This window comes from Gallus gallus, chromosome 2, assembly GCF_016699485.2.
Source record: "Gallus gallus isolate bGalGal1 chromosome 2, bGalGal1.mat.broiler.GRCg7b, whole genome shotgun sequence".
Classification (NCBI taxonomy): Eukaryota; Metazoa; Chordata; class Aves; order Galliformes; family Phasianidae; genus Gallus; species Gallus gallus.
Window position 1 is genome coordinate 61,314,533 of NC_052533.1, and position 25,965 is coordinate 61,340,497.

A 25,965-nucleotide genomic window follows, 5' to 3' on the forward strand; every position below is an offset into this window, starting at 1 on the left:
TTTATTTATCACCTTTATCCAACACAGCACACCAGGGTCTCCCCTCTGTCAGGCAACACCACCCTGCCTGGCAAGGTTCCAGCAATGAAATGCTCACAGCATACACCCGAACACCCATCCCCTGAACGACACGCGGCTCTGTGCCTGCTGTGTTCCTGCAGGGGATGGAAGTGCAGGCTCACACTCCTGCCCCACGCCACTTGCCCACCCCACTCTGACAAGACAAGTGGGCAATGTCAGCATCATCGACTGTCAGAGGAAAGCGAAGGCACCCTGTTCTCCGTCCCCTCCTCTGCACTCTGAGGAGCTGGGCACCTCCAGGGCTGACAGAGGTTACAAGGCAAGGGATGCAGAGTGCTCTGCAGCTGCACATTCCTGGCTGTGGCCTCTCAGGATTGCACTAGCCCTGCCATGTGCATCATAGTCAACAACAGCTATACAAGTTCCTTATCCGACCCCACCGATTTCATGGCTCTCTGGCAGATTTCCCAGGAGGGCCAACTGGAGAGAGCCATTAATAAGGAACATGAAAACCTCTAATAAAATTGGAAATTCCCCTCCCCAAACCAAAGGATTCCTGATCAACACTGCATCTGCAAGACAGACTGTCTGCTGCAGTGCTACCTCTTATTATACTCCTGGGAATCCACCCCAGCAAATTGCTACAGGTTTCTGCAGAGCGAGCAGCTATTTTGTGCATCCTTCTTCTCCTCAGTTGGATCAGAGAACCTCTGGACAATACAAAGAGTGACTGACAGTGACCTCAATGAGCCGATCACTGGGCTCCACCACCCAGCTCTGTGACAGCTTCCACACATATCCAGCGCAATGCAGCAGGTGGCCTGAGCTGCCCTAGCCACCAACTGCAGCATCCCTTACTCCACGTTTCTTCCAAAGAAGTCCCTATCAGAGCCCTCATCCCCCTGCACGTGCTGCAGATGCCAGCACACTAGTGCTAAGCATGACCAACTGGGCAGGCAGGTACTGGAGGCAAGGCTGAGTTTACTCCCCGTGCCATGACCCAGCCTGTGGCAGGGCTGCCATTGGAGAGCACAGAAATCCCCTGTCTTGTGGAGCCCAACCCCGGCACTCATACAGCGTGAGTCAGGGCCCCTTCATGCTCCTGAAACGTGTGGTACTGGCTCAGAAAGAGAAGATTTCTTAACATGATAAAGGTAGAGGGATTTTTGCCCTTTTCAAGACAGTTTTAGCTTGCCCTTCTGCTGGGAGAGGCCCCTCAGTCTCAAGGTCTTTAGCTTCTCACTGCAACCCACAAGACCAGAAACGTACTATTTTAGATAAAAGTGGAATTTCCCACTTAATTATCTGACATCAGGAACAGGAGTTTTGCAAGGCAGTGTTGGGTATCTCGGGGCCAGTGACAAAACTGCAAGAGCTGACAATGCTGATTACACAGCAGTTTCTTTGAGGCTGAAGCATCGGACTCCAGAGCTCTCTGCTGCTGGGGAGGGAGGAAGAGGAAGATGCAACCTCTGCAGGAGGGCAGAGCCACGCATGCAAGCGTGTACTACTTCACGCCCGGCCCTCTTGGAGCTGCACAGCAGAAGTGCACATTGGTTAGCCAAGGAAAAGCACATCTTTGTAGCTACAAGGGGGAAGATTTGAGTTTGTACTTGGGCTGCTCATGTCCTGGGTGTCAATTCAGGCAGAACACAGATGATGGTGTGACGTGACACAGGCACACAATCCAGCAACGCAACCCTTCACCAGAGCACCATGTTTAAGCCTTTGCAGACCATAGGAGGTCTGTAAAAGCCCTCCTGGACAGATGCAAGATGTAACCTTTATTTTCCTGCCCAGCACTGACTGCTACCAGCTGCAGGATGTCAGATCTGAAGGACCGGCTAGGCTGATATTACACAAGAAAATCCTTGACTCTTACACCAATCCCCCGGAGGCATTTCTGCAGCTTAAATGAGTGAATAGAGCTCATTTATAAACAAGCATAATACAGAAATTACTTTGTTGATGTTTTTCCTTTATCTAAAATGTCCCAGCTACAATGGGAGCTGCCTACACAATTTTCCATTGAAAATTTCACGAGTGACTATAAGCGTAGCAACACCCACTCGCCACTCGTTTTAACTTGTGACAGAAACTGTCATGCCTGCATGAACACATTTGCACCGCAGATATGTCACACGGGTCTCGTTCCGTGTGTCTCAAAGAGCTCCCTTACAAGCTCTCTTTCCCACCCGCGGCTGAACGACCTTAGAAAAGGTCTGGCTTTGTTTCCAGGAGAGATGAGTGTGATCCCCACGAAAAAATGATGGCTCCTTGGGGGCGTTCCACCCCTTTGAAGCTGCAGCCAGGAGCTCCAGCAGGCAGCAGCCGGCTGAGCTGCCATTGTACAGATAAGCACACGGGTTGCCGGGGAGGAACGCGCTGCCACACCAGACTGACAGGGGGATCGTGCAGGAACAGGGCTCTGGGGGCAGGCTGGGAAGGCCAGCTGCATGCTTGTCTCCTGCACTGGGAGCCCTTCCTGCAGACTGCTCTGCTGCTCGATTCCACATGCTAGCCTATTAGCTGCAATTAGTCCATTTGTAAGGTGTAAGAGATGAATTCATGTTAAATTCCCCTTGAAATGGATTCCTCTTCTTTCAGGCTCCATTCAGCAAAGCTGTAACTGTCAGCAATTCTATCCGAGCTCCTGCTCGCGGCCCAAGCCAACACTTGGTGCCTTGCCGAATCAGCATCACCAACTATTACATCTGTCAAAACCAAATTGCCAGCGGCTCACCCCCGGCCTCAAGGCACACACCTGTGCCTGCCCCGTGCCACAGAAGATGCAAGCGATCTCTACATTCCCCTCTTCCCATTCATTTGTCCTTTCTTTCTCTAATTCCTTCATTTTTCTTTTTAATTCAGAGTCGGTTCCATGTGGGCATGCCCTACAGCATCACCCGTGCCAGTCCTGCACAGATCCTCACCGGCAATGTGAACATTGCACGGCTCAGTGCACATAGAAAGGTGTGCTGGCAGAAAGAAAAAGCAGCCAAACCCACTGGTCTGCAGCTCCCTTCCCTCTACATGGGCAGCCCACAGCACCGGAGGACGAGTTTGCTATTCCCCATCCTGTAGGAGCTTCCCTCCTGCATCACAGGCGCAGAGGCAGCAGATCTAATGGGTACAGGGAGTCAAATTCATCACCAGTGGCACTTGGCTGAGGCCAGCGCAGCGAGGGCGAGATGGCCCCCATTGCTCTATCTGACAAGACAATGCAGAAAACCATTAAAAGAAAATGAAGTAATGCGGGTTTACATCAACATAGCAGGATATGCAGTCACAGGCTCCAGTCGCAATTAAAATAAAACCATTCCAACTACAAATGCAAATCAGCACTGCTCTCAAGCAGGGAACGCTGTCAAACGAAGGCGGTGTGCTAACAGCAGTGCCAGTGCTCTCAATTTAAGTACGTGAGAAACAAAGGTATGCAGCATCCAGGACTGCCAGGGAGAACTTGCTTTAAACTGCAGTCAAAAAGAACTGGGAGGACTTAAAAACGCCTTTTCTTACAAAAAGCAGATACAAGAAAACCTTTTGCTCCCCTTCTCCCAGCCAACATAGGGAAGAAAAATAAATCACAGATCTCCCATAAAGGTTATTTATGTGGGAGTCTTGAACTCGGGAACTAAAAAATTCCTCCATCGGACACGCAGGTCTGTGAATCACAGCTTGGCCATCTGAACGGGCCTCGTGTAAGAGCTGCTGAGCAACAAAGATGCCCTCTCAGTGCTGCAATCGCTCTGTGAAAGCATCTGACCCATCTGCCACTCAGAATCCGAGCTGCAGCGACAAGTTACCCCTGACACCAGCAAAATGGACAAAAGGATGATGAGCTACCTGCAGCTGGTTTCAATCAAAAAGCCCAGTAATTATTGCAGCCCTCTCCTGTGGCTCATATGGAGCGCAGCGTGGAGCTGTAAAGCATTATACAAGTCTAATGCGCTGCCAGATCTCTTAGAGCAGTCAGCAGCCAAGTCACTCCCTCCCACCATTGGCTCAGCTTCATTAACTTAATCAGGTGTTCATTCATTCATTCACTCATCCATTCAAAAAAAAAAAAAAATTACACTAAACCTGGCAAATAGCCAGTGCCATGTATGCAGGGAGCATGCTCACGGCAGCCACTGGGGTGAGAAGAAAAAGGGCGAGCTAGCATTCATCAGCCTTTGTACGGGGGCATGGGTTTTGCCTGGGGCCTGGGTGAACATGTACCTTTGCCACAGCCTCCCAAAAAGCACTGGGGGATAGGAAGCTGCAGTGGGGGCAGATGCAGGCCCCGGAGAGCGTGGAATTGAGAACAGCCCTGTGAGTGCAGCCAGCAAGCAGCAGTTATTCCCCACAGCAATGGACTAATTAAATAATTTGTTTATTTAGGTGGAAAAAAAATAGGAATTGTGGCAGGATCGACTCAAATACTTTCGCTGCAAGGTCCCTACCCTTTCATTTGCACATACTACATATATTGCACAGCTTAATCCAAGCAGAAGGGAACAAAGCAGAAAAGAAACATGCAAACAAAGAAAAAAAAAAAGAAAAGGAAAAAGAAAGAAAGAAGAGGAGCTTCACACAACTGACATTAGGAGCAATCGCTAATGGAAATCTGTTTGACTCTTATATCTGTAAATGTAAGACTCTACATCTCTAGCATTCAAGCATCAGATAGGAACCCCCTCCCTTGCTCAGCTCTTGTACTCAATCTCCTTAGTCCTTACATGTAAGTTCGCAAGGAACATTATTTCTTCCCTCTAGCTGTCATCAGAATGACTTTTTTCCAGCAAGCTACAAGAAAGCTGCTTTATATCCAAAAAGCAGGCCTTGAGAGTCAGAGCTGACTTACTGTGAAGAGCTTCACGTAGTGAGCCAGGCTGGGCAATAAGGAAAGGGGAGAGGTGTTACATTTCCCACAGCGGAAGCTGAGCAACAGCGTGAAAGCAGTCAGCATCTCTCCCCCTTATCTCACTCTGTCCTGTGCAAAAAAATACAGGATGGCAGGTTACTGCGAGCAAGTTCATAACAGTGACATGGAGACACAGAGCACTGCAGCTACATCGAAGTACTATTTACAGATGGGCAATAATGAAAACTGTAGTCCCTGGTGCAAGTCCTGAAGTTATTTCTCTTTGGACAAAAAAACCCAACACAACGGAACAAATGTTCTAAGGCCATGAACCATGGTACAAACAGCAAATCAGACACTCCAAAAAAGAATCTGGAACAGGCGATTAACATACGGCCAACTTCTAGCTACAAGTCTGCAGCTCAGATGCACTGTAGAACATAAGCTGAAGACCCCAGACCAACACCCATTATTCTGGACCCAGCTCTTGTATCCTTTCCTGAATCTCTCCTTAGGTGTATGTACTGAGGAGCACTTAAGTACCTACTAGCATGTGGGGAGCCAGCCACCAACAGCCGGTACATGGGCTAAAGGAGTATGCTACGTATTGTAGCTCACCCATGCTACGTATTGTAACTCATGAATGAACAGTGAAATATTGCTTCTTTGACTGTACCAGACAACAGCACATAGGAAGTACTAATCAGAAGACAAGAATTACTCCAGTTGCCTTTACTGTAATAGAAGTCTAAAACAGAAAGACAAGGAGGTGAAACATTTCCTTCTCATAGTCTCCGGTCTTCTGCCTTCCACAGTGTGCAGGACATAGACCAAACCTCACTGTAGTCTACATCCAAGTCAGTCTCCTCTGGTAGTTCAATCTTGAGCTAAGGGCCTTTAAGTCATCCAAGAACTTAAACACTGTCTCTTTCATTACCACTGTCCCTATTTCTAATCATTCTCTAAACAAGATCCAAAGCTTTGAGGTTCCTCATGTTCTTCCCATTTCACCTCCCTGACATTACTACTTCATTCAAGAGACGATGCAATTCCTTCCTCCTCTGCCCACTCCACTCATGTTACCTTTCTCCCCCCCACCCAATCAGTTGCTCAAGCCTTCTTCCAACAGCATCCTCCTTTTCTTCCACCAAGGCACCACACCACAGTATGGCTCCATTCTGGTTCTCTCCTGCACACTCAGGAGCATCCAGTGAGGGGTGATTTCTAACATAAGAAACAGCTATGCGAGTTCTAAGGCAGGTCACTAGACACATACATAAGGCAGTAAAAGAATAGCCTAGGGATGCTACAGATTCCAAATGATCCAGCGTTTGGTAGAGGTTCTAGTTCAATCTAGATAAAGGATGTGGTTTGAGGCATTCTGGCTCTTTATATGAATCATTTCACTTCTGCCTCTGAAAGCAGCATTAGAAGAATGTGAGGTTTCATGATTCAAGGTAGGAGAATGAGAAGACAATATCTCAGCATTCTGAAATGAGGCTTGCGTGTCTAACTGCACTGCCAGCTCAGAGTTCACTTCTCACAAGTGTCAAGTATATTTTCCCTTCCGTATCTTTGCAAGCCCCAGTTCTGTCTGTTGTCATCACTCATGGGATTTACCTAATCCCCGAAACAACGGAAAAAAAACTCATCTTTTTTCTGCTGGAGAAACAGAATCAAGTCTCAAGCACACACTGAAAAATTCGAATTGTATGTACCATTTATTGTACCTCCGTTCATCCACACTGTGTTGACAGTATAAATGCAAATGATGCCCATAAAAAATGCTGAACTGCAGTCCAATGTATTCAGTGGTATTTCTCAGAGATTTCCACTCACTTCTACTGTTCTCTGTTCACATTCCTCACACTTCAGCACATTCAAGCAGCTGCCTATTTATATAAACACAGCCTGAAACAGAAATGTTGATCTCTTCTTCTTCAAAGCTGCTGGCTTTAGCTGCATCCACTGGTCTGAACTAGGAAGCATGGCAGAAGCAATCAGAAGGTACAAGGTTCCTCTGAAATCTATATAGGTCGCTCTGAAAGTAATCCCTCCTATTTATTTCCAGGGAAACAACAACAGATACAAAATGCACAATAACCCTATTTGATGGAGCAGATTTTCAGCTACAAAATACTATTTTTCAACATAGTCACCACCATCAGTTATGCATTTTTTGCCGCTGATTAACAAGAACCTGCCTGCCACGCTCATAAAAATCTGCACGACTGTCCTCATTGTGGCTTGCCTTTCACATTGCTGCTGTCACTGTTGCAACGTACCACTCACCACCTCACGGTGCTCACATCAACTGTTTGGTCTCCATAAATGTTCAGCTAGCGTTAATGAATGTCAATGGGTGCCATTTTTTCCACATGGAGCATTCCACACCTTTGATCCATACTCACTTCCATGTCAGACACCATTCTCTGAGACTGCCCCACTGCAGCCATCTGTCTCATGGCAACAACATGTAATGGAATACTGGTGGGAAAGTTAAATCTCTACTGACATCCCACCAACACCCATCTCTGATGTTGTGGGAGAACATCATAAAACAAGAGGCATTACTTTCAGAGCTACCTCATATTATCCCTGGATTCAGATACAAAGAGGGACTCCGTAGCTTCCTCAACACAAAATTCACCCTTACAGAGTTTCATTTCTGATGCTAGTGGACCGTGATCTTGACCTTTTAAATTCATCAGATCACATCATACACATCAGGCGCAACTTGCTCTACAGCTCCGATCACACACAAATACATGGTGGTGCAGGTCCAGATATTACTGGCACTCCTTGGACCCACACCAATGAATCCCGTTCATGACCGTGCACCCTCCATTGACAAGGCTTCCCTACGAGATCGGACAGCTCCTTTGCACAGCTTTCTGCAAATGTGCATTAGCCCTTCTGTAGTGACAGGCACGTCTAACTGCAGTTTGCCAATATGTATCAGTGGTTACCTCCTATAGGGCTTTGAAGTGTTTCCCCAGACTGAGGCAAAGGCAAGACTTAGTACAAAAACCTGTTCTCTAACTAGCCATACCTCACTAATGACAGGATTTTGGTTTCTGCGTCAGCTAAGGGCCTTTCAGAAGCACTCTCACAAAATAAGGGGAAGGGAATGAGATTCAGCTGGGGGTCTGAGTGCTTAAAACCTTTGTGCATTCCTCTTCAAATCGGCACTTAAGCACTGCTCTCCTGGAGAAGAAAACAGTTGAAATAGGCTCAGATCCTCCCACTGCAGAGTAGAACCCACTGGAGAGAATTTCCTGGGAGAAGAAAGCTCTCTGGGGAGTCCCTCACAAAAGCTGCCTTATCTCACCGAGAGGCTCATTCCAAGGGGGATGAACAGGGAACATCGCGGCACTTCCAGTCTGCTCTCAGACACGCTGTGGTTCTGACAAATAAATGACAGCAGTGAAAGCAAAGTGATAGATGGGATGCATCCCAAAATGGGAACATCATGTGCCATTGCCATTGCTATGGTGAAAAGGGATTTTCTTCTGGTATTATTTACACACTCAGGGACTCTTCAGCATCTAATTTGTTCACCGCTCCCTCTCTGCCTCCTCTGATCTTTTCTTCTGAATGTACAATACACAGTGAGTTTAGACCTGTTAATCTGGTTTGGTTTAGTTTCTTTTTCATGTGTGGTTTTTGACTTGGAGACTCCTTATGGTAGATACACACAGTTTCTCTCTTTTTTTTTTTTCTTGTTTTCTGTTTTGTGTTTACAAATGGAAGTTCTATTTTCTTAGAAATGAAAAATAGCTCCTGAAAGAGATGATTTCTAATTAGATCTCTAATTAGATTTAAATCTCTCCTAGCTGGGGCAAGACCTACCAAAGCATTTTGAAACGTCACCACGTTGATTACCCGTGCATATGAAAATTCACATCCTTGCTCCCAGTTGGCAAAACCCAGGAGTCGAAGTGGAAAAAGAACCTTTCCTCTTCTGTGGTAGCACCATTCAACTCACTGCCCATGGGTTAAACACTGCCTGCAAAATCTTTCCTTTCGGCTCAGATTGCTGCTGAAGCAGTGCAGTATCTCCTCTGATGCACAGCCAGGTTAAGATGACAGCTACTGTGCCAATTTAATGTGAGGAAAAAGGAGAGAGAGAATGAAGGGACTGCTGACTGGTGAAATGCGGCTGGAGGGGCTGCAGCATCTCAGCAGAACTCATCCCATTCAGGAGGAAGGAGGGACACGTCTCCTGTACAGACACTGCTTTTGGTGTTTGGAGAAATGGGTTAAGGAGATCTTCTGTCAGTCCAAACTGCATTCCTACAGCTTTACATTTGGACTGCACTGCTATAGCTTTACCAGCAAAACCTCCTAGTAAAGACCAGCCTTAGGACAACCTCAGTTCACGAGCAGACTGCTGGCAAGGGTGGGAATATGCTCATTACACCTCTTCACTGAAAATACTGAAGACTCTCCAAAGTGACAGATTTTAACAGGTGATTTTGACAGCTATGCTTTGTGATGCCAGTCAGCACAACTGCGCTGAAACCGCTCCAGTGAGGAGCTGCAAATCTGGAGGTAACATTGGCAGTGTCTCAGCCGTGCCACTTAGGTCACACCTCTGCCCAAGACCTCTGCTGAGATCCTCAGCATCCACTAACTGAAGTGTATGGCACACGAGAGCCCCACGGGAGCTGGGAGAGCACCACAAGCTGCAGCATATCCGCAGAGAGCACCTGCATGTAATGGTAACTGCACTGCCTGCACCCATCAAAGCCCCACACACGTCACAGATAAACTGTGAGCTAACAGAAAACCGAGAGAACGCTTGGTACCACCTACTGCACAGTCTGAATGCGTCCATTAGCCTAGGTGCCTCTTGCACAGTTTTCTTCGTTTACAGAAACATTTCCAGTGCAAGTTGCAGACAAATCAGCCCTGGGATCACCAGCTGCAGCTGCTGCTTTCTGCATGCAAAGCGTTGAGCAAATCAGCAGAGATGAGCACCCACTCACATCAAAATCTCCAAGATGTGGATGACAACCCTGGTTAATTAAAAGACATGGGACCAGGCTAGAGCAAAACTGTCGCTCAGCAGCTTCGACTCAAAATCTAGCTGGTCTGACAAGGAATGGCAGCTTTCCCCATTTTCAGTCTGTGGACAAGTACATCCTCCATGGATCTGGTCTAAAACTGTTTCCCCCCACACTCTGTTTGTTCTTTTCTGAACTACTGTTTTAGCATTTGCCTTCGTTACTCTCCTCGCTTTGTGATTTCTGTCATTCTCACTTGGTCTTTAAAGTTAGTTTCTGTCCTTGCTCTGCCACCAGTTAAAATGCCACTCTCACTAACAACGCGAGGCTGAGTCAGAACGGAGACTGCACGTACACACTTCTGACTCTGGGAGAAAATTACTAAAAATCAAACAAGCACTGTGGGTAACATCCCTCTCACTGATGCCCAAACAGCAGAACTGCACCAGCACAGTCTATCATTAAAAAGCATCCACAACTGCTACGAAGCATTCATTGTGTTGATGCCTATAAAAAAGTTTTGCTCGTTTTTGTGCCCACTCCCCTGCCCAGCAACTTTAAGCCTATGGAAAACACAGTGAGAAGGCTGGCGGGTGTATCTGGGCTTTAATTCCCACCTTCAGCACGTTCCTGGGGCTGACTTTTTTTGCATTACTCTCATTTTAACCACATAAGCATGCGGTGAAAGAGGGCTGACTGGGTTTTCTTACGTTTGTGCAGGAAGGGTGGCTCATTCTGTTCACATTCATTGCAAAGAATCCCCACTTCATGGGCAGGTGAGGACAAACACGAAAAAATGCAACTGCTGATCTCAAACAGTGATCAAACAGTGTTAAATACGCATGTGAAATGCCGTTTGTTTTGGATTTAATGGCATTTAAGTATAATCTTTGAAGAAGAGCTAAACTAAGGCAGCCTCTCCTCTTCGTTCCCTGCTGGCAGAACGTGGCCACTGGATGCAGAGCGGTTGCCACCAACAGGATGATTCTCTTCAGATAATAAGACTAACAGAACACTTTTCAAGATTGACTATCTGAAGTCTTGCTCTTTTCCACATGCTCAGAGTCACTTACTGCAATGGGAACAACATCAGGCCTTCCTTATATGAGGAATTTATTAATGAACCAAACCATAGTAATAGCACACTAACAATGTACTGACAAAAAGAGCGGTGAGACCAAACCAGTCTTTCAGAAACTTTCCTTTTTAAATGATTTCCATAAAAGTAGGCCTAGTTTTGCTTCTCTAACACCTCTACAACACTGAGGAACTTCAAGTCCTAAAGTTATTTGGATATCCTCATTCAAAAGGACGTCCTGAGCCAATTGCAAAGCCCTCACTCTTACTGGAAGCTCCACCACCCCAAGCCACACTGCATGACACCAAGCCTCAAGGGGCCATACCTGGTCTTCCAAACACCCTCCACGTGAAGGTAATTGAGAGCCTTGCAGGAAAATCGTAACCGGGACGAGCTGAAAGGGACTGAATGAGCAGAAACAAAAGAAAATGGGACACTGGCCTTGGTGACTTCCAGGACAGATAACGTGATGGAGAGGCTCTGCCCTCTGGGTTGCTGGTTTGAAGCCAGCCCAGGCTGGAAGTGCAGGTCAGTACTGCTGGACAGCTGCTCTGAAGGGAGCTGACTCCAGCAGGCTCATGCCAGTTCCATGTTTAAAGAATAAAAACCACCACAGCGATGGGGTATGCTGCAGGAGGGAAGTGCTGAAAAAGCTTGGTCTCTTGCTTCTTGTTATCACGCATGCAGATGCTAGCCTGGAACGAAGATATTTATACAGGGCTATCTGTTCCAAAGCAAACCTCACCAGCACTCACTTCACGAAACCTGCACAGGTGCACCTTACACTATTTTAAAAAGAGTGGCTTGATTTTGAGTAACAGGGCTGGTTTTCCCTCTGTGCAACCCTATTACACTGGTGTGGAGAGACAAGCAGGGAGACCACCAGCACAGCCAAGCCTTTCAGTCACTGACAGCTGAATGTGAATTTCAGCATTATTACTGTATTCTTTCTTAAAATATTTGAGCAATGCCAAACTCGAAGGTGCATTGTGGGTCGAGCTGAATCTGGAAGACTTACAATGTTTTTGGAAGGCCTGCAACGCCTTATAACTGTTAAGCAAACAGTTAAAGCCAGCTGAATCAATGCAGGTGCAGCTAAATAATGAGCTGAACAGCTCTTCTTTTTTTGTTGAGGTTAGACGCTGCAAAGTCTGAGCTAACACTGCACCCCCTGGGACTGACCCACTCCCAGCAGAGGCTGCAGCACATACATTAGCAGGACAGAGCAGCTTGCACTGCAGCTACTGTGCCTGCTCAGTAGATTAACACAGAGTTTGTCCTCTGGGGCTGTCAGTCCCAAACCTTTCAGCAGAGATGAAATCTCCGAGAAGACGACAGACACTACTGGAAGTGTGTCTAAGTGTCTTTCCGGCTTTCAAACGAAACCTGAAGCATCTTCATTTACAATTTAATATTTTAGTAAGCACTTTATTGGAAGAGACTGCGTAATGGGTTAATTTCGAAATGTCATTTATCTTTACTCACTGGGGATGATTCTCTGTAATTCACTTGAGGCTGCAACAGTCATGGATTAATACATCATCCTCCAACTCGAGAAGATAAAAGCCTAACAAGCTCTAACCTGCTCCACGAGCTATATTTAAGTAGTACCGGGTAATGATAAATATCTCCCATAAAATGTGTTCTCTTCACACTTCCTGTGAAAACTGCTGAGAGAACCAGCTGGTGAGATGGAGCTGACGGTCTTTGTTCGCAGCCCTGTGATCCATTCGCCACGAAACTGAAGCACTCCCTTCCCTGGCACCCTCCGGATGCGGGGCTGCCTTCAGAAGGGAGGCCAGTGAGGAGAGGCTGCTGTCACAGCTGCTGTCACTGCTGGTGTCAGGGCTGGTGTCAGGGCTGGTGTCACCGCTGGCTGCTGGTGCTGACAGCTCTGCCATCACCCACCTCACTGCTGCCAGACTGGCAGGGAGGGAAAGAGCCGAGGAGGTGTGAGGGGTATTTTGTTTTTCCTTAACCGTGCTCTGTTTCTGGCACTGGACATTTTGCAGAACAAAATGAAGAATGGGCTTCTCCACCGAAAAGCTGATAAACCAGCAGGGTGGCTGTTGCAGCCAGAGTGGGAGAGATGCAGGAAGCGGGAGGTAGCGAAATTACACCCTTACACACACTGCTTATGGGCAACTGAATCATTGCACATCTCCTAATTTTGCCTGCAAGCGGTGGATGCTGATAAGCATGTGGGGACCTCACAGTACAGGTGCTTGGACCGTACTCCTGCCTCAGGAAGCAAGAAGAGGTCCACGCCAGCCTAAACATACTCTTTTCCATTTTCATTGTTGCCTGCTGAGTGGATATTACACCGATGCTTTCAAAATCCCAGTCTGACCTGAGGCCAGGTGCTGGGGAGAGTCCTCCTGCCCAGGGCCTGCAGAGAGTGACCTAACCAGAGCAGAGGGATGCTGAGCTAGCTCCTTAATCATCCATCCATGCATCATGGGAACAACGGCACTTCCAGGAGATACTGATACCCAGCATCCTTCCAACCCCTTGTTTCTCATTACAGGTCACCCAGAGAAGCTGTGGATGGCCCATCCCTTGAGGTATTCAAAGCAAGGTTGGATGAGACCACGGGCAACCTGATTTAGTACTTGGCACCTGCCATTGTTGGCAACCCTGCCCACAGCAGGGGCTTGCAACTGAATGGACTTTGAGGACCCTTCCAACTCAAGACATCCTGTGATTCTCTGATTCCTTTCTTCACTGCTTTACACACACTGACAACTCACATAGATCACTAGAGGGACAGAGTAGCACTGCAGCTCTCCATCCAGCCTGGAGAAACAGACAGTAAAATAAAAATCCTGCCTTTATGACATGCTAAATAGGAGAGCGTGGCTGCAGCCAGATTCCTCAGACCCTGTGTGTGTGCCAGTGGAACTGGAAGGGTGAACTACTGTGGCTGAAATCACAGGTATCCTCTACAGACCTAACACATTTCCCACTGTAAACTTCCTCATCTAATCAACACAGGAAAAGAAGCCATCTTCCTTCCACCCACCTGGCCACCTGAAGAGGCTGAACACTCTAAGGCTACTTCAAAACTGTCTCTTCAGATAAAAAGCCATTTATTTTGTTGTGTTAAAAGCTCCTCTGGCCTTGCCCAAGCCTCTCTGGGGAAGCTGCAGAAGCCCAACTGCTCTGTGCCATGATGGGTGTCCTTCGCTGGCCTTGCGTTGAGCCTCCAGGCATTACTTGGGTTCCCTCACCACACATAGCTACCCCTACTCCAGTCGTGCTTACGCCTCCCTTTATCTCTCTTGAGTTAGGAGAGTTTTAGCTCAGAAACAACGCAAGCAGAGTATCCCAGTTCCATCTTTTCTTGCTAACTCTACCTTCATTTTACTTCAACAGTGCATTTGGACTCCTGAGGATATTTCTTCTCAGATCACAACAATCTTGCGACAGGTTACTGTTCAAACATGTCCTTGACAACACAGTGCTGACCACCATGTTTTTTCCAAAATAATCCTGTAGAGATGATGCATTCAGTATTCCCGCAATGGCAGAAACATAATAAAATACTTGTTGCAGTTAGGAACCAGTAGCACAAACTACTGCTTGCAAAGCAAACACATTCTAGGTTCATTCATAAGTCCTACCACAACAGCACATCTGGCGCATCAGGCTTCTGGCAGTGGGCAACACCTAAAGCCTCAATGAAAGGCAAAAATTATAAAAGCAGTAGTAATAATGCAACAAGGCAACCGTGAATGCCAAAAAAAAAAAAAACCAGAAAAATATAACTAATCTGACCTCTGCAGTGTCTACTTTTGACCACTGAATTTCACAGCTGAAATGTGTGGCAGCTCATCGCCAGAAGAGTGTATCAGATTTGCACATGAACTAAAGCTCTGTGGCTTATGCTCAAGATGCCCTGTATGTTGGTCCTATGAATAAAGAAACAGAAGAAAACCCAGTGTCCAACAGAAGGCTGCGCAGGATACTGTATCTTAAAATATCACAGGAAGAAGTGGGAATCAACCCTGGGAGGAGGAAAGTTTAGGTGCTAATGGCACATACAGCAGACAGTAATTTCCACGTAGTTTTGAAACCATTCAAAACATGGTTACATCCCTGTTCCTTAGTACTGGTTGCACTTGCTCTATGTATATGCATGATTCAGAACTACTTCAGCTTTGGTAGAAAAGCAAACTCAATTTTCCACACTCATATCACCTATTAAACTGCTCACCCTGTTCTTTTTGTTTTTGTTTTTAAACAGTCCTAAGGAAAAGTCCTAGGTATTTGCGTAGGAGAGTTTGCTGGGATTCAGTAGATTCATATGATAAAAATCCAGGTGTCCTCAAAACTTGTGTAAACAAATCTGCAAAAGAAAATACCAGTCCTTATAGTATAAACAAAATAATTCTCAATATTGATATTTTTTCCTTATCTACTAACGATTTTTTTCCCTAGTAGAGAGACATTTGCCCAGATATAAACACAGCGTTTTTAATAGAGATTCACTTACTGGGTACCTTTATGCAATTTACAGCTGTCCACGTGCCTTCAATTCATTTAAGCAGAGATCAAAGCTTGTGTCTCCCTAGGTCCTGACCTAGCACAGGACTTGAAACCATTTAAGCTATTAACTTGAAACCACAGGGAACCAGCCTGCTTAAAGTCACATCACTGAGAACATGCACATACTTGGCTTCGAGGCAGATGTGAGCTCTTTGCTGAACTGGGACACTGAGGCTCCACATGTGCTGAGCAGAGCTCTCTGAAGCAAAGGCATGGAGGCAAAAATCCCACTTAAGTGGCTCAAGACTGTGAATCCACTGCTTTCCTCAGAAAGTAGTTTCAACACAATGTGGAATTTATCTTAATGCCACCACACAACTGCTCTTCTCACCATGGAAGGCTTTGTTAGAGCTGGAGCCCAGGAAGGCTGGATTCTCCTTAAGAAGAAAGTCTTAGAGATGCAGGAGAAGGCTGTTCCCCTATGCCACAAGATGAGTCAGTGGGAAGAAGACCAGCACAGATGAACAGAAAGCTTTTCTGAGGCTCCAGGAGAAAAAGAGAGTCTACCTCCTGTGGAAAAAGGGATGGGCAACTCAGGAAGAACACAAAGAAGTTGTTAGGATATGCAGGGAGAAAATCAGAAAGGCAAAAAATCAAGCTTGAACTCAACCTGACCACTGGTAGTGAAGGAGAACAAAAACCTTTTCTACAAATACATGAACAGTAAGAGGAGGGCTAAGGAGAACCTCCATCCTTTACTGGATGCAGCAGGGACCATGGAGGATAAAGAAAAGACTGAGATTCTCAATGCCTTCTTTACTCATATCTTTAAAAGTCAGACCAGTTATTTTTAGGTTACTCTACCTCCAGACCTGGAAGTCTGAGATGGGGAGCAGAATAAAGCCCCCATGATTCAGGTGGAAACAGTTAGAAACTGTCACCAGTCCATGGGGACAGATGGGAACCACCCAAGAGCGCTGAGGGAGCTGGCAGAGGTAACTGCCAAGCTGCTTTCCACCATCTATCAGCGATCCAGTTCAGCCAGAGAGGTCCCGAAGGACTGAAGGCTTGCCAATGTCAATTGTCTACAAGAAGGGTCGTAAGGAGGATCTGAGGAACTACAGGCCTGTCAGCCTGACCATGGCTGTCAGGGAAGGTAACGGAGCAGATCATCTTGAATGAGATCACACGGCATGTGAGGGACAACCAGGGGATCAGGCCCAGCCAGCATAGGCCCATAAAAGGCAGGTCCTGCTTGACCAACCTCATCTCCTTCTACAACCAGGTGACCTGCCTGGTGGATGAGGGAAAGGCTGTTGATGTAGTCTGCCTAGACTTCAGCAAAGCCTCTAACACTGTCTCCCACAGTATTCTCCTGGAGAAGCTAGCAGCCCATAGCTTGAACAGGTGCACTTTCACTCATTGATGGGTAAAAAACTGGCTGGAGGGCTGGGCCCAGAGAGTGCTGGTGAATGGAGCTAAATTCAGCTGGTGACCAGTAACAAATGCTGTTCCCCAGACATTCGTATGAGGGCCTGTCCTGTTTAATATCTTGATTGATGACCAGGAAAAGGGCATCAAGTGCACCCTCACTAAGTTTGCAGATTATACCAAGTTGGGAAGAAGTGTTGATCTGCCTCAGGGGAGGAAGGGTCTACAGAGAGATCTGAACAGGCTGTATGGCTGGGCTGAGGCCAGTGGGATAAACCTTAACAAGACTAAGTGTCGGGTCCTGCACTTTGGCCACAACAACCCCAGGCAACAATAGAGGCATGGGGCAGAGTGGCTGGAAGACTGTGCGGAGGAAATGGACCTGGGGGTGATGGTTGATGCTCGGCTAAACACGAGCCAGCAGTGTGTCCAGTTGGCCAAGAAGGCCAATGGCATCCTGGCTTGTATCAGAAATAGCGTAGCCAGCACTCTGTACTCATCCCTCTGTACTCAGCTCTGGCGAGGCCGCACCTTAAGTACCGTACTCAGTTCTGGGCCCCTCACTACAAGGAAGACACTGAGTCCCTGGAGTGAGTCCACAAGGGCAACGAATCTGTGAGGGGTCTGGAGCACAAGTCCTGGGAGAGACTGAGGGAGTTGGGATTGTTCAGTCTGGAGGAGGCTCAGGGAAGACCTTATTGCTCTCTACAGCTACCTGAAAAGAGGTTGTGGTGAGGCGAGGGTCTGCCTCTTCCCCTACATAACAAGAGGAAGGGTGAGAGGGAATGGCCTCAAGTTGCACCAAGGAAGGTTCAGGTTGGATATCAGGAAAAATTTCCAAACCTGTTGATTCTGTGATTCTGTAATTCTACAATTCCACGTCTTGTGTTTTAGTAGGACAGGAAAGGGACAGAACTGTTTCCTGGGAAACAAGTGAAGTTGTGACTGATGCATGTTGTTAACTTTCCAGAAAGAGTACACTTCCTTTTTTTTTTAAAGTGAAAAAAACATATGCAACAAATATGCCTGTTCCTTAGCACTACTTAGCACAACATGGTACTCCAGATTGGGCTTTCACAGAGCAGATAAACAGCAGAAATGACCAGAAGGATTTAGAGAACCTTGACAGCACCAGGTAGAGTGTAGTTTTTATTTTATTTGCTAATATTTGCTACTTGTATTTACCTGGTCATGCATGTTTTATTTCAAATTTAATCCTTGCACTTAAAATACCTTCCCTTTGGGAGGAATTGCTCAGTAGATAGAAGCTGGACTCTCAGATCCCGTTGCCAGCTCTCCATTTGGCCCCTGGCTAATTATATATATATATCCATATCTCAAATCACAAGGAACCTATTACAACTTTTAATGGGGTAACCTCATTGAATCTCAGTGGAGTGAGAACTCTTCTTGTTACTTCCACTTCAGAGATTGGAACAGAACACATTGAGTTTGTCAGGGGAGACTGCAAACTGGAACTGGCGGCAGGTTGCAGCAAAAGGCGAGCTGAAAACCGTGGTGATGAGGGAAAGGCACAGGTCTCTTGTTCAAAAGAGAGCAAAATGGACAGAGAGGAAAGGAAAGGAAGGAGGTGGGATACAGACAGCTGGAGGCTGCTGCCACTTCAGTTAACAGTGCTGAATTTCAGTCCATGCCCTCACCACTACTCTATTTTACTCTTGCCAGCTGTTAAGCTTCTTTCAAAGCTACAGAAAGAGTTACACTTGATCAATTATCAAAAATCATGATTTATTTTAAAAAAAAGTTCCCTTGCACATCACTTAATGCCATTGCTTAATTGACCTTAATAAGGAAGCCAGATATTTTAAAACTCTGAAACTGAAAGAGAAATGCTGATATTCTGTTTTTCTCATAATAATGGTGATTATGTCTTTTAAAACCCACTCAGCAGTTTCTGATCTACTCGGTACTTTCAGGGAAATGCTATTTCCCAGATTCATTAACAACAGATTTTACACTCGAACCTTGTCCCCTGATGTTTGCAAAATGACCCTGATCACACAGGTTATCGCCCCAGCCCTAGTAAATCATCCCAGCTTTGGTTTGTTTTAACACTACGCTTTTCTCATCTTCCACTTCTGGTACAGTGTCCTCATGTCACCCTGAAGAAATATCAAGGAATCAAGAGGAGTTCTAGGGGAGAGCAGAGATAAAACAGGAGGAGAAATGCACAGAAGTATTTGTCCGCAATCCTATTACTAGAGAAAATGCTTTACAAGGTTACCTTGTGGGGAACATGCCCTGTCCAAGAGTAAAAAATCCTTCCCGCAGCTGTTCAGTAAAATCCCCAAGTATAAAACACTTCTTTGAAGCCAAATTAATGATCCACAGCACGTTAGAAAGCATTTCTTCTGACATTTCTGTAGACATAACGTTCTTTCACCCTTTTGCCTTTCAGTAAAGCCTCAGGAACAGACTTGCTCAGATTGATAAAACCTCAGAATAGAAAACACCACCAGGGACCGCCACAATGGAAACTATAATGAAGGATATAGGATATATATTGTGTGTATCGCCATTCTTTCCATGTGTCTTTAGGCTGAAAATTTGGGGATTCAAAGGATGTATTTTCTGTCCATTCTAATAGGAGTTAAGAATAGAAATGACAAAGAATGTGATTTCCTTCATCTGTTTTCTTAGTGTTTCCCCATGGCTTTATCTGGTTAGTTTCCATTTTGCTTGGGGGAAAAGTTTTAATTTGTATAATTGGGTATGAGGGGAACTAAAAGAAGGCCTGCATTTATAAACTGCAGTACACTATCATGACAATCTTTTGCACAAGACAGTTACCTTGAAATAATGGTCTTTCTGTAGGTCAAACTTCACCCTTGCCAACACAATAGAATTAAGGAAAACAAAACAAACAGCCCTAAAAAAAACCCCACCAACAACACCAAAACCACAACAAAACAGCAACAGGAAGGCTAAAGAAAAAGACATAACTTACAGCAGATCCTATTCAGACACCCAGAGAGGTACAGAAGCTTTCAAAAACCCTTCAACAGAAGCCCCTAATTACCAGTGGAAGCTTATGCCTCTCAGGCCTTTTGCAGATCCTGAAGACAATTATCCCTAATGGTTTGGTGCCCACCCTCCACTCACCTGTGCCTCTCCCTTGGGGAACTGGGTGCTACAGATCACCATTAATTTCCACCTAAAATTCTCCAAAACTTTGCATGTGTTAGTACGTGGAGTACACAAAATAATTTCCTCCTACGTTCTTCAGTTGACCTGTGCCAGTATCCTACGCAGACAGCTCCAAACACTGCCATTCTGTGGGAAAGACTCAGCTGGAGATACTGCACTCACTTTCCTACCCACTTACAACTGTTCTAGTCCCTTAAATGGGGAGATGGCATTCAGGAGGCAGGTACAAGGATTCTCCCCAGTTACCAAGTTTCAGCTAGAAATGGCTTTCCAATCTGCAGCTTCTGTTTCTCTAAGGTGCCCAGATTAAATAGCTAGGACATTGATTCTTTTACTTTCTACAAGGTCTGCCCATTGCAGCTTTTCCAGAGGAAAAAGCACAGTCAGTGGTGTTGAAATTCCTCTAGACTCTTAAGTGTGAAATCTCTGCCTAAGAGCATCTGAAACCCAAGAGAATCCATCATGCCCAAATACCAGCGGGGGAGGACAAGCCACTGACTGCTTTGATGCACCAGGGGTTGCTTTCAGTGCCTCTGAATGTTGAGCAGGGTTTGACTTGTGTTCACAGCATCAAAGAATCACAGAATGGCCCGGGTTGGAAGGGACCTCAAGGATCATGAATCTCCAATCCCCCGCCACAGGCATGGCCACCAACCTCCCCATTTAACACTAGACCAGGCTGCCCAGGGCTCCATCCAACCCGGCTTGGAACACCTCCACGGACAGGACATCCACAACCTCTGGGCAGCCTGTTCAGCACCTCACCACTCTCATAGTAAAGAACTTCCCCCTGACATCCAACCTAAATCTTCCCTCCCCTTGTCCTGCTGTTATCTACCCTTTCAAAGAGTTGACTCCCCTCCTGTTTGTAGGCTCCCTTTAGGTACTGAAAGGCTGCAATGAAGTCACTCCTCAGCCTTCCTTTCTCCAGGCTGAACAAGCCCAGCTCCCTCAGCCTGTCTTTGTAGGGGAGGTGCTCCAGCCCCCTGACCATCTTTGTTGCCCTCCTCTGGATACTCTCCAACAGCTCTCTGTCCTTCTTGTACTGGGGGCTCTAGACCTGGACACAGTATGAAGCATTTCTTTAATCTTCATGTCCTTGAGCTACTGAGGATCTGGTCATTCCTAAACAATCTCCCAAGAAGCTTTAACTAAAACCTATTTTTAGCCTATAAAATGGGAGAGAACAGTTGTAATAGTGGCTTCAGATTAGGAAACAGACCCAAAGAACAAAAAGGTTTTATCAGTGTGCCTTCATGGGAGCCCTATGGAAACACTGAACATCCCAAGTTGGAAGGGAACCACAAGGACTCTCAAGTCCAACTCCTGGCTCCAGAAAGGACTACCCAAAATTCAAACTCCGTGTTTGAGAGCATTGCCCAAACACTCATGGTTCACTCTGGCAGCTTGGAGCTGTGACCACAGCCCTGGGCAGCCTCTTTCAGAGCCCAACTACTCTCTGGTGAAGAACCTTTCCCTAACCCCCAAGCTGACACTCCCCTGATGCAGCTCCATGCCGTTCCCTCTGGCCCTGCCACTGCCACAGAGAGCAGAGCTCAGCGCTGACCCTTCGCTCCCTGTGAGGAACTGCAGCCGCCACTGAGGCCTCCTCTCAGCTCCTCTGCTCTGGGCTGAACAAACCAAGGGACTTCAGCCTCACCAAATACATCTCGCCTTCCAGATCCTTCATCATCTATGGAGTCCTCCATTGGATGCTCTCCAATAGTTTGATGTCCTTCTTATATTGTGGCACACAGTAAACTGCACACAGTAAACTGCACACCATGCACACCATGGGACAAATTCTGACCTTAGCCATTGGGAAGCTTCAATCTATCACAAATGCCACATTTTGACCGTAACAGATAGCAAACTCAGCTCCCAGACTTGCTTTCCTTTTCAGGCTGAGCACACAAACACTACGAACTCAGAAAGCGGGCTTAAAATGTCTGGATGGTTCCCTACCACCACCCCAGCTCCTCTGGGCCTCATGAAATCCCTTTCCTCCCTCATTAATGAATGCTGGAGCCTGTAGAAAGCAGTACGGCATCACCGCAGTGCCTGGTGACCCTGAACAACCTCAACAGGTGCACGGCTCTTGCGGAAAACACATGTTGCTCTGTCACTATTAATACACTGGGAGTGTGAATGGCATATGCATGTTTGTTTGCGTGGGGAGCATAAATTATGGAGTTCCTGGGTCTGCAGTCATCACCTTGCAGCTACAGTAAGGTTTCTGGGGAAAGCAGGGCATTTGGTCTAGGCATAAAACAGCACCAGGGCCTGCCAGCCACAGTGACACATGTGAGTGCCAAATCAGCACAGCATCCAGCTGAAGGTTTCAACGCTCCAGTGACCCAGAGGGTTCACCAACTAGGGAAGAAAACAGACAAATCACGTCGCCTCCAGACGGCCCGAGTGAAGTAATCCTGCCATCGACAGCTTCTTCCTGCATTGCTGCGTGGACCAGCTGCTTCCTCCCTGCACTGTTAAGTACAAGGCAGGAGCTGTTTATTGTTTTGAGTGCAAGACTGAAAAACTGCAAGCCAAACCGATTTCCTGGGAAGGGAAAAGAGGAGAAATACAGTCAAACAGTTCCTCTACAAAGCGCTGGCTCTCTGTTTACCATAGCAAAGACGTATCCCATGTGGTCAACAGCAGTTGGGTGATGTCCCTACATCTGTATTTTACCTGTGAAGCCATGCAGAGCAGAAAAATAAGGTCTGCTCTGCAGCAAGAAAGAAGGAGTACTGACTGAACTCATGGAGAGAAATCAGGGTACCTGCACAAGGCCCAAAATGCCATTCCCTTTCAGCCTGACCACACAGCTGCTGCATGCACCCGAGCCACACGTGCTCACAGCAGATGAGAGAAGGGAAGAGATGATATAAAGTGAAGTGCTCTGTGCTCATTTATTTCAGGACCTCTCAGTTTTGTATGCAGATGAGAGGAAACGGTCGCCCCGAAACCTTTCCCTTACAGCTGGAAGATCTCTAGAAGGTGAGAAGGGTGTAGTTTCAAACTTCCCTGTGATCTTATCAGCTTGTGTTTTCATTGATGAGACTTCACTGCTCCTGCCACATGAAAGAGCTGGCTGAGTACTGCAGAGCAAAAATAGAAAACACGAGGCAGCTAGCACTAGTTTTTTTCCCCTGAATTCATACAGCTGTGCTACAAATCTATACCTTCTCTAAATTACTGGTGAAAGAGAAAGATTACCCGAAGTATATGCACTCGCCCTAGACCAAGTGCACAGGGACCAGAGAGCACAAGCCAGAACAACAAGCCTGCATCCTCTACATCTGTGGAGAAAATATTAATAAAGCAAACCAAAAAGAAAAAAAAACCTTTGCTGACAGCTTAAGGGAAGAAGGACTAGCTTTTTATTGCCCCAAAGGGGTTGTGTCTGTGCTTGGTGAAACCATGGCCATTAGCAACAGAGAGTAAATGTAGGAAGTGTTACCACCCATGATATCCTTTGCAGCCACTGGGGAGTCCAGACCTCACACAGGGGTTGCGTTTTCTCTGCACAGAGCTCCAGTGAAGAGGGTGTTCCCACACCCCGTTCCCCACTCCCTTTGCTGCACATAGGGATATTTCACAGCACTTCGGGCAAGTGAAGAAAGAATGAGCCCGGAATGTCCCTTCCCAATGGTGACACAGCACAAATGCTACTGGCCTTGACGCAACTAGCGAATGAAATCAGACCGCTGTGCGGCCAACCAGACCTTGGCTGATGAGATCACCTTCATATTTTCACGGGAATCCCACAAATTCTGTCTCATTCTCGGTGTGTCCCAGCTAGGTCCTTTTCTTTCATGCTCCTGCTGGCCAGTCTGCAGCGTAGGGCAGACTGCACCTCGTGCTTGCTTTGCTGGGGCAGGGCTTCCTGTTCCTGCACCTGCAGGCAGCCTGCCCAGCCTCATGTCAGGGTCTCTCACGGATAAGCTGTGTGGTTGACAGGCTCTGGGTGTACAGTGTGAGTCCCATGGCAAGGCAGCAGCATGTGGATACACAAGCAGAGGCTGTATCTGCTTTGTGAAGGCACAGAACTGGGTAGGCCCAGCCAGTAGGCTGAAGCATTACATCCTCGCCTACTGATCCAGCCATTCCATGCACAGAGAAAAAATGCTCGAAGAAAGCAGTCTTTTGCAGGCATGACAGCTGTTGCACAGCTTTTTGGCAGAAGCCACAATTCATACCACAGCCTTGTCACTCTCCACCCCTTTCCTGCAGCTCCTTTCGCTCATGATCACCTCCACCAAGCAAGGTGGAGTGGTAAGTCAGTAAGGTTTATGGCAGACCTATGACATCTCGGGATGAGTGCAATGCACTGCTTTTCTGCTCCATTTTCCTGCTGTCTTCTGCCTATTGGCATCTTTTCTGGGCCACCTTTAGGCAAGGGCAAAGAAAAAAATGAAAGGATTTAAAACCACTGGATGGTGTATAGTCTTTCACTGTTCATTAACGGCACAGCAATAGAAGCAGGTAGCAGCTGTGGCTCTCCATCCCTTCCCATCCAGCTTGCTAACACTTACTCCCTGCTTTTACACAATTGATTAATTTGAAAAAAAAAAAAAAAACTGTTTATCACAAAGGCATTCATTTAATTTAACTATCCACGGAGGCCTCGGATAACACGCTTCACAGGTCCCATTCTCAGACTCATAATGATCAGCTCAGTCCCCTGCAGCCTCAAATCCCTTATTTAACAAGCACCTTTGGATCCAAGTACAATATTACACAGCTGACAAAGCAGCAATTAAAGAGAAATATTTTTAAAAGGTAGGGATGGTGAGAGAATAATCAGAGACACAATTGCCAGAACCCTGTGTTAACTGAGGACACGCTGGAGAAGTATGGATGATCCAGCCTCTTCACCACTTAATGTGAATAAACAGCTTACGAGTGGGAGAGGCTGAAAGGGGAGCAGCCTCCTTCCCTGTCACTGGAGAAGGCATGTGATGATCGCTGAGCACAAGAAAAGCTCTGGTTTGTGAAATCAGCGAAAGGAAGGAGCCTGCTTCTCCTCCCTGCGCTTTTCTAATGAGCTCCTAGCGAGAGGTTTCTGCAGAGGGCTGGGCACAGGCACGCAGCTAAGTCCCAGGCCGGCCCTGAAGCCCCATCCTCAGCAACACCCGTGGGCTCTCACCAGTAGAGCCACCAGCACAGCGTGGCACATCAGCCTTTTTCGAGCTGTCTTCTGGGACCGCACGCTGTGTTTGAGCCTTTGATGCGCGGCAAAGCCTTGAGGTAGGGCTGACCCACCTTACCCTTCACACCATTGCACAATGGCTGGCGTGGTAAAATCCAAAAGCTGGCCATTAAGTTTGGTCCCTGGAAGGCTGCAGCTACGAAAGGCTGTATTTTTCAGTTAGCTGAGAAACAAAATAAACAGCACGGTCTTGACCTCACTCTTCTTTTGCCAGTAAAGCTTAACCAATGAGCAAAGGGGAAAAAAAAAAACCAAGAAAAAGCACAGAAGAAATACAGCAGAGTGCAACCCTTTCCCTCAGGCACTCAAAGGACTCTTCCCCTGCATGAGTGCTACCATACACCTCCCCAAACAGCTGCACACACAGACTCAAAGCTAATCTAAAGGTGTGCACCTCGCACCAACAGCAATGACCTGCACTGCTGTCCCTGGAGAGTTGACTGGTTTCCTTCTCAAGCACAGTTTTACAAGGGTTGGGCACCGGAGAATGGCTTTTGCCAGTACAGGAAAACAATTCTTATTGCCTAAGTGTCACAACCCGTATTTCTCTCATAAAATCAACCTGATGAAAGACCTACATGAAAGATAGTTCTGAGCTAAGTCTCTATCCTTACAATAAAAACAAACTGAAAGGATATGTATGACAATGGTATCTAAGACTAAGTGACTCCTGAAAAGCAAAATCCAAGCTTTGCAACAAAGGGTCCAA

General features: G+C 46.7%; 1 protein-coding gene across 9 annotated transcripts in view; it reads right to left on the reverse strand.

The window, feature by feature from the left end:
* The window catches only part of LOC121106455 (ataxin 1), a 206,756-nt gene that overhangs the window by 19,887 nt on the left and 160,904 nt on the right, over positions 1–25,965 (reverse strand). The window contains exon 5 of one of the 9 annotated variants that reach the window (XM_015275965.4): positions 4,868–4,996. The exons of the other annotated variants lie outside the window; for them this stretch is intronic. The gene's annotated coding sequence lies outside the window, so the exon portion shown is untranslated. The remainder of the gene's footprint in view (positions 1–4,867; positions 4,997–25,965) is intronic. 9 annotated transcript variants of the gene reach the window in all.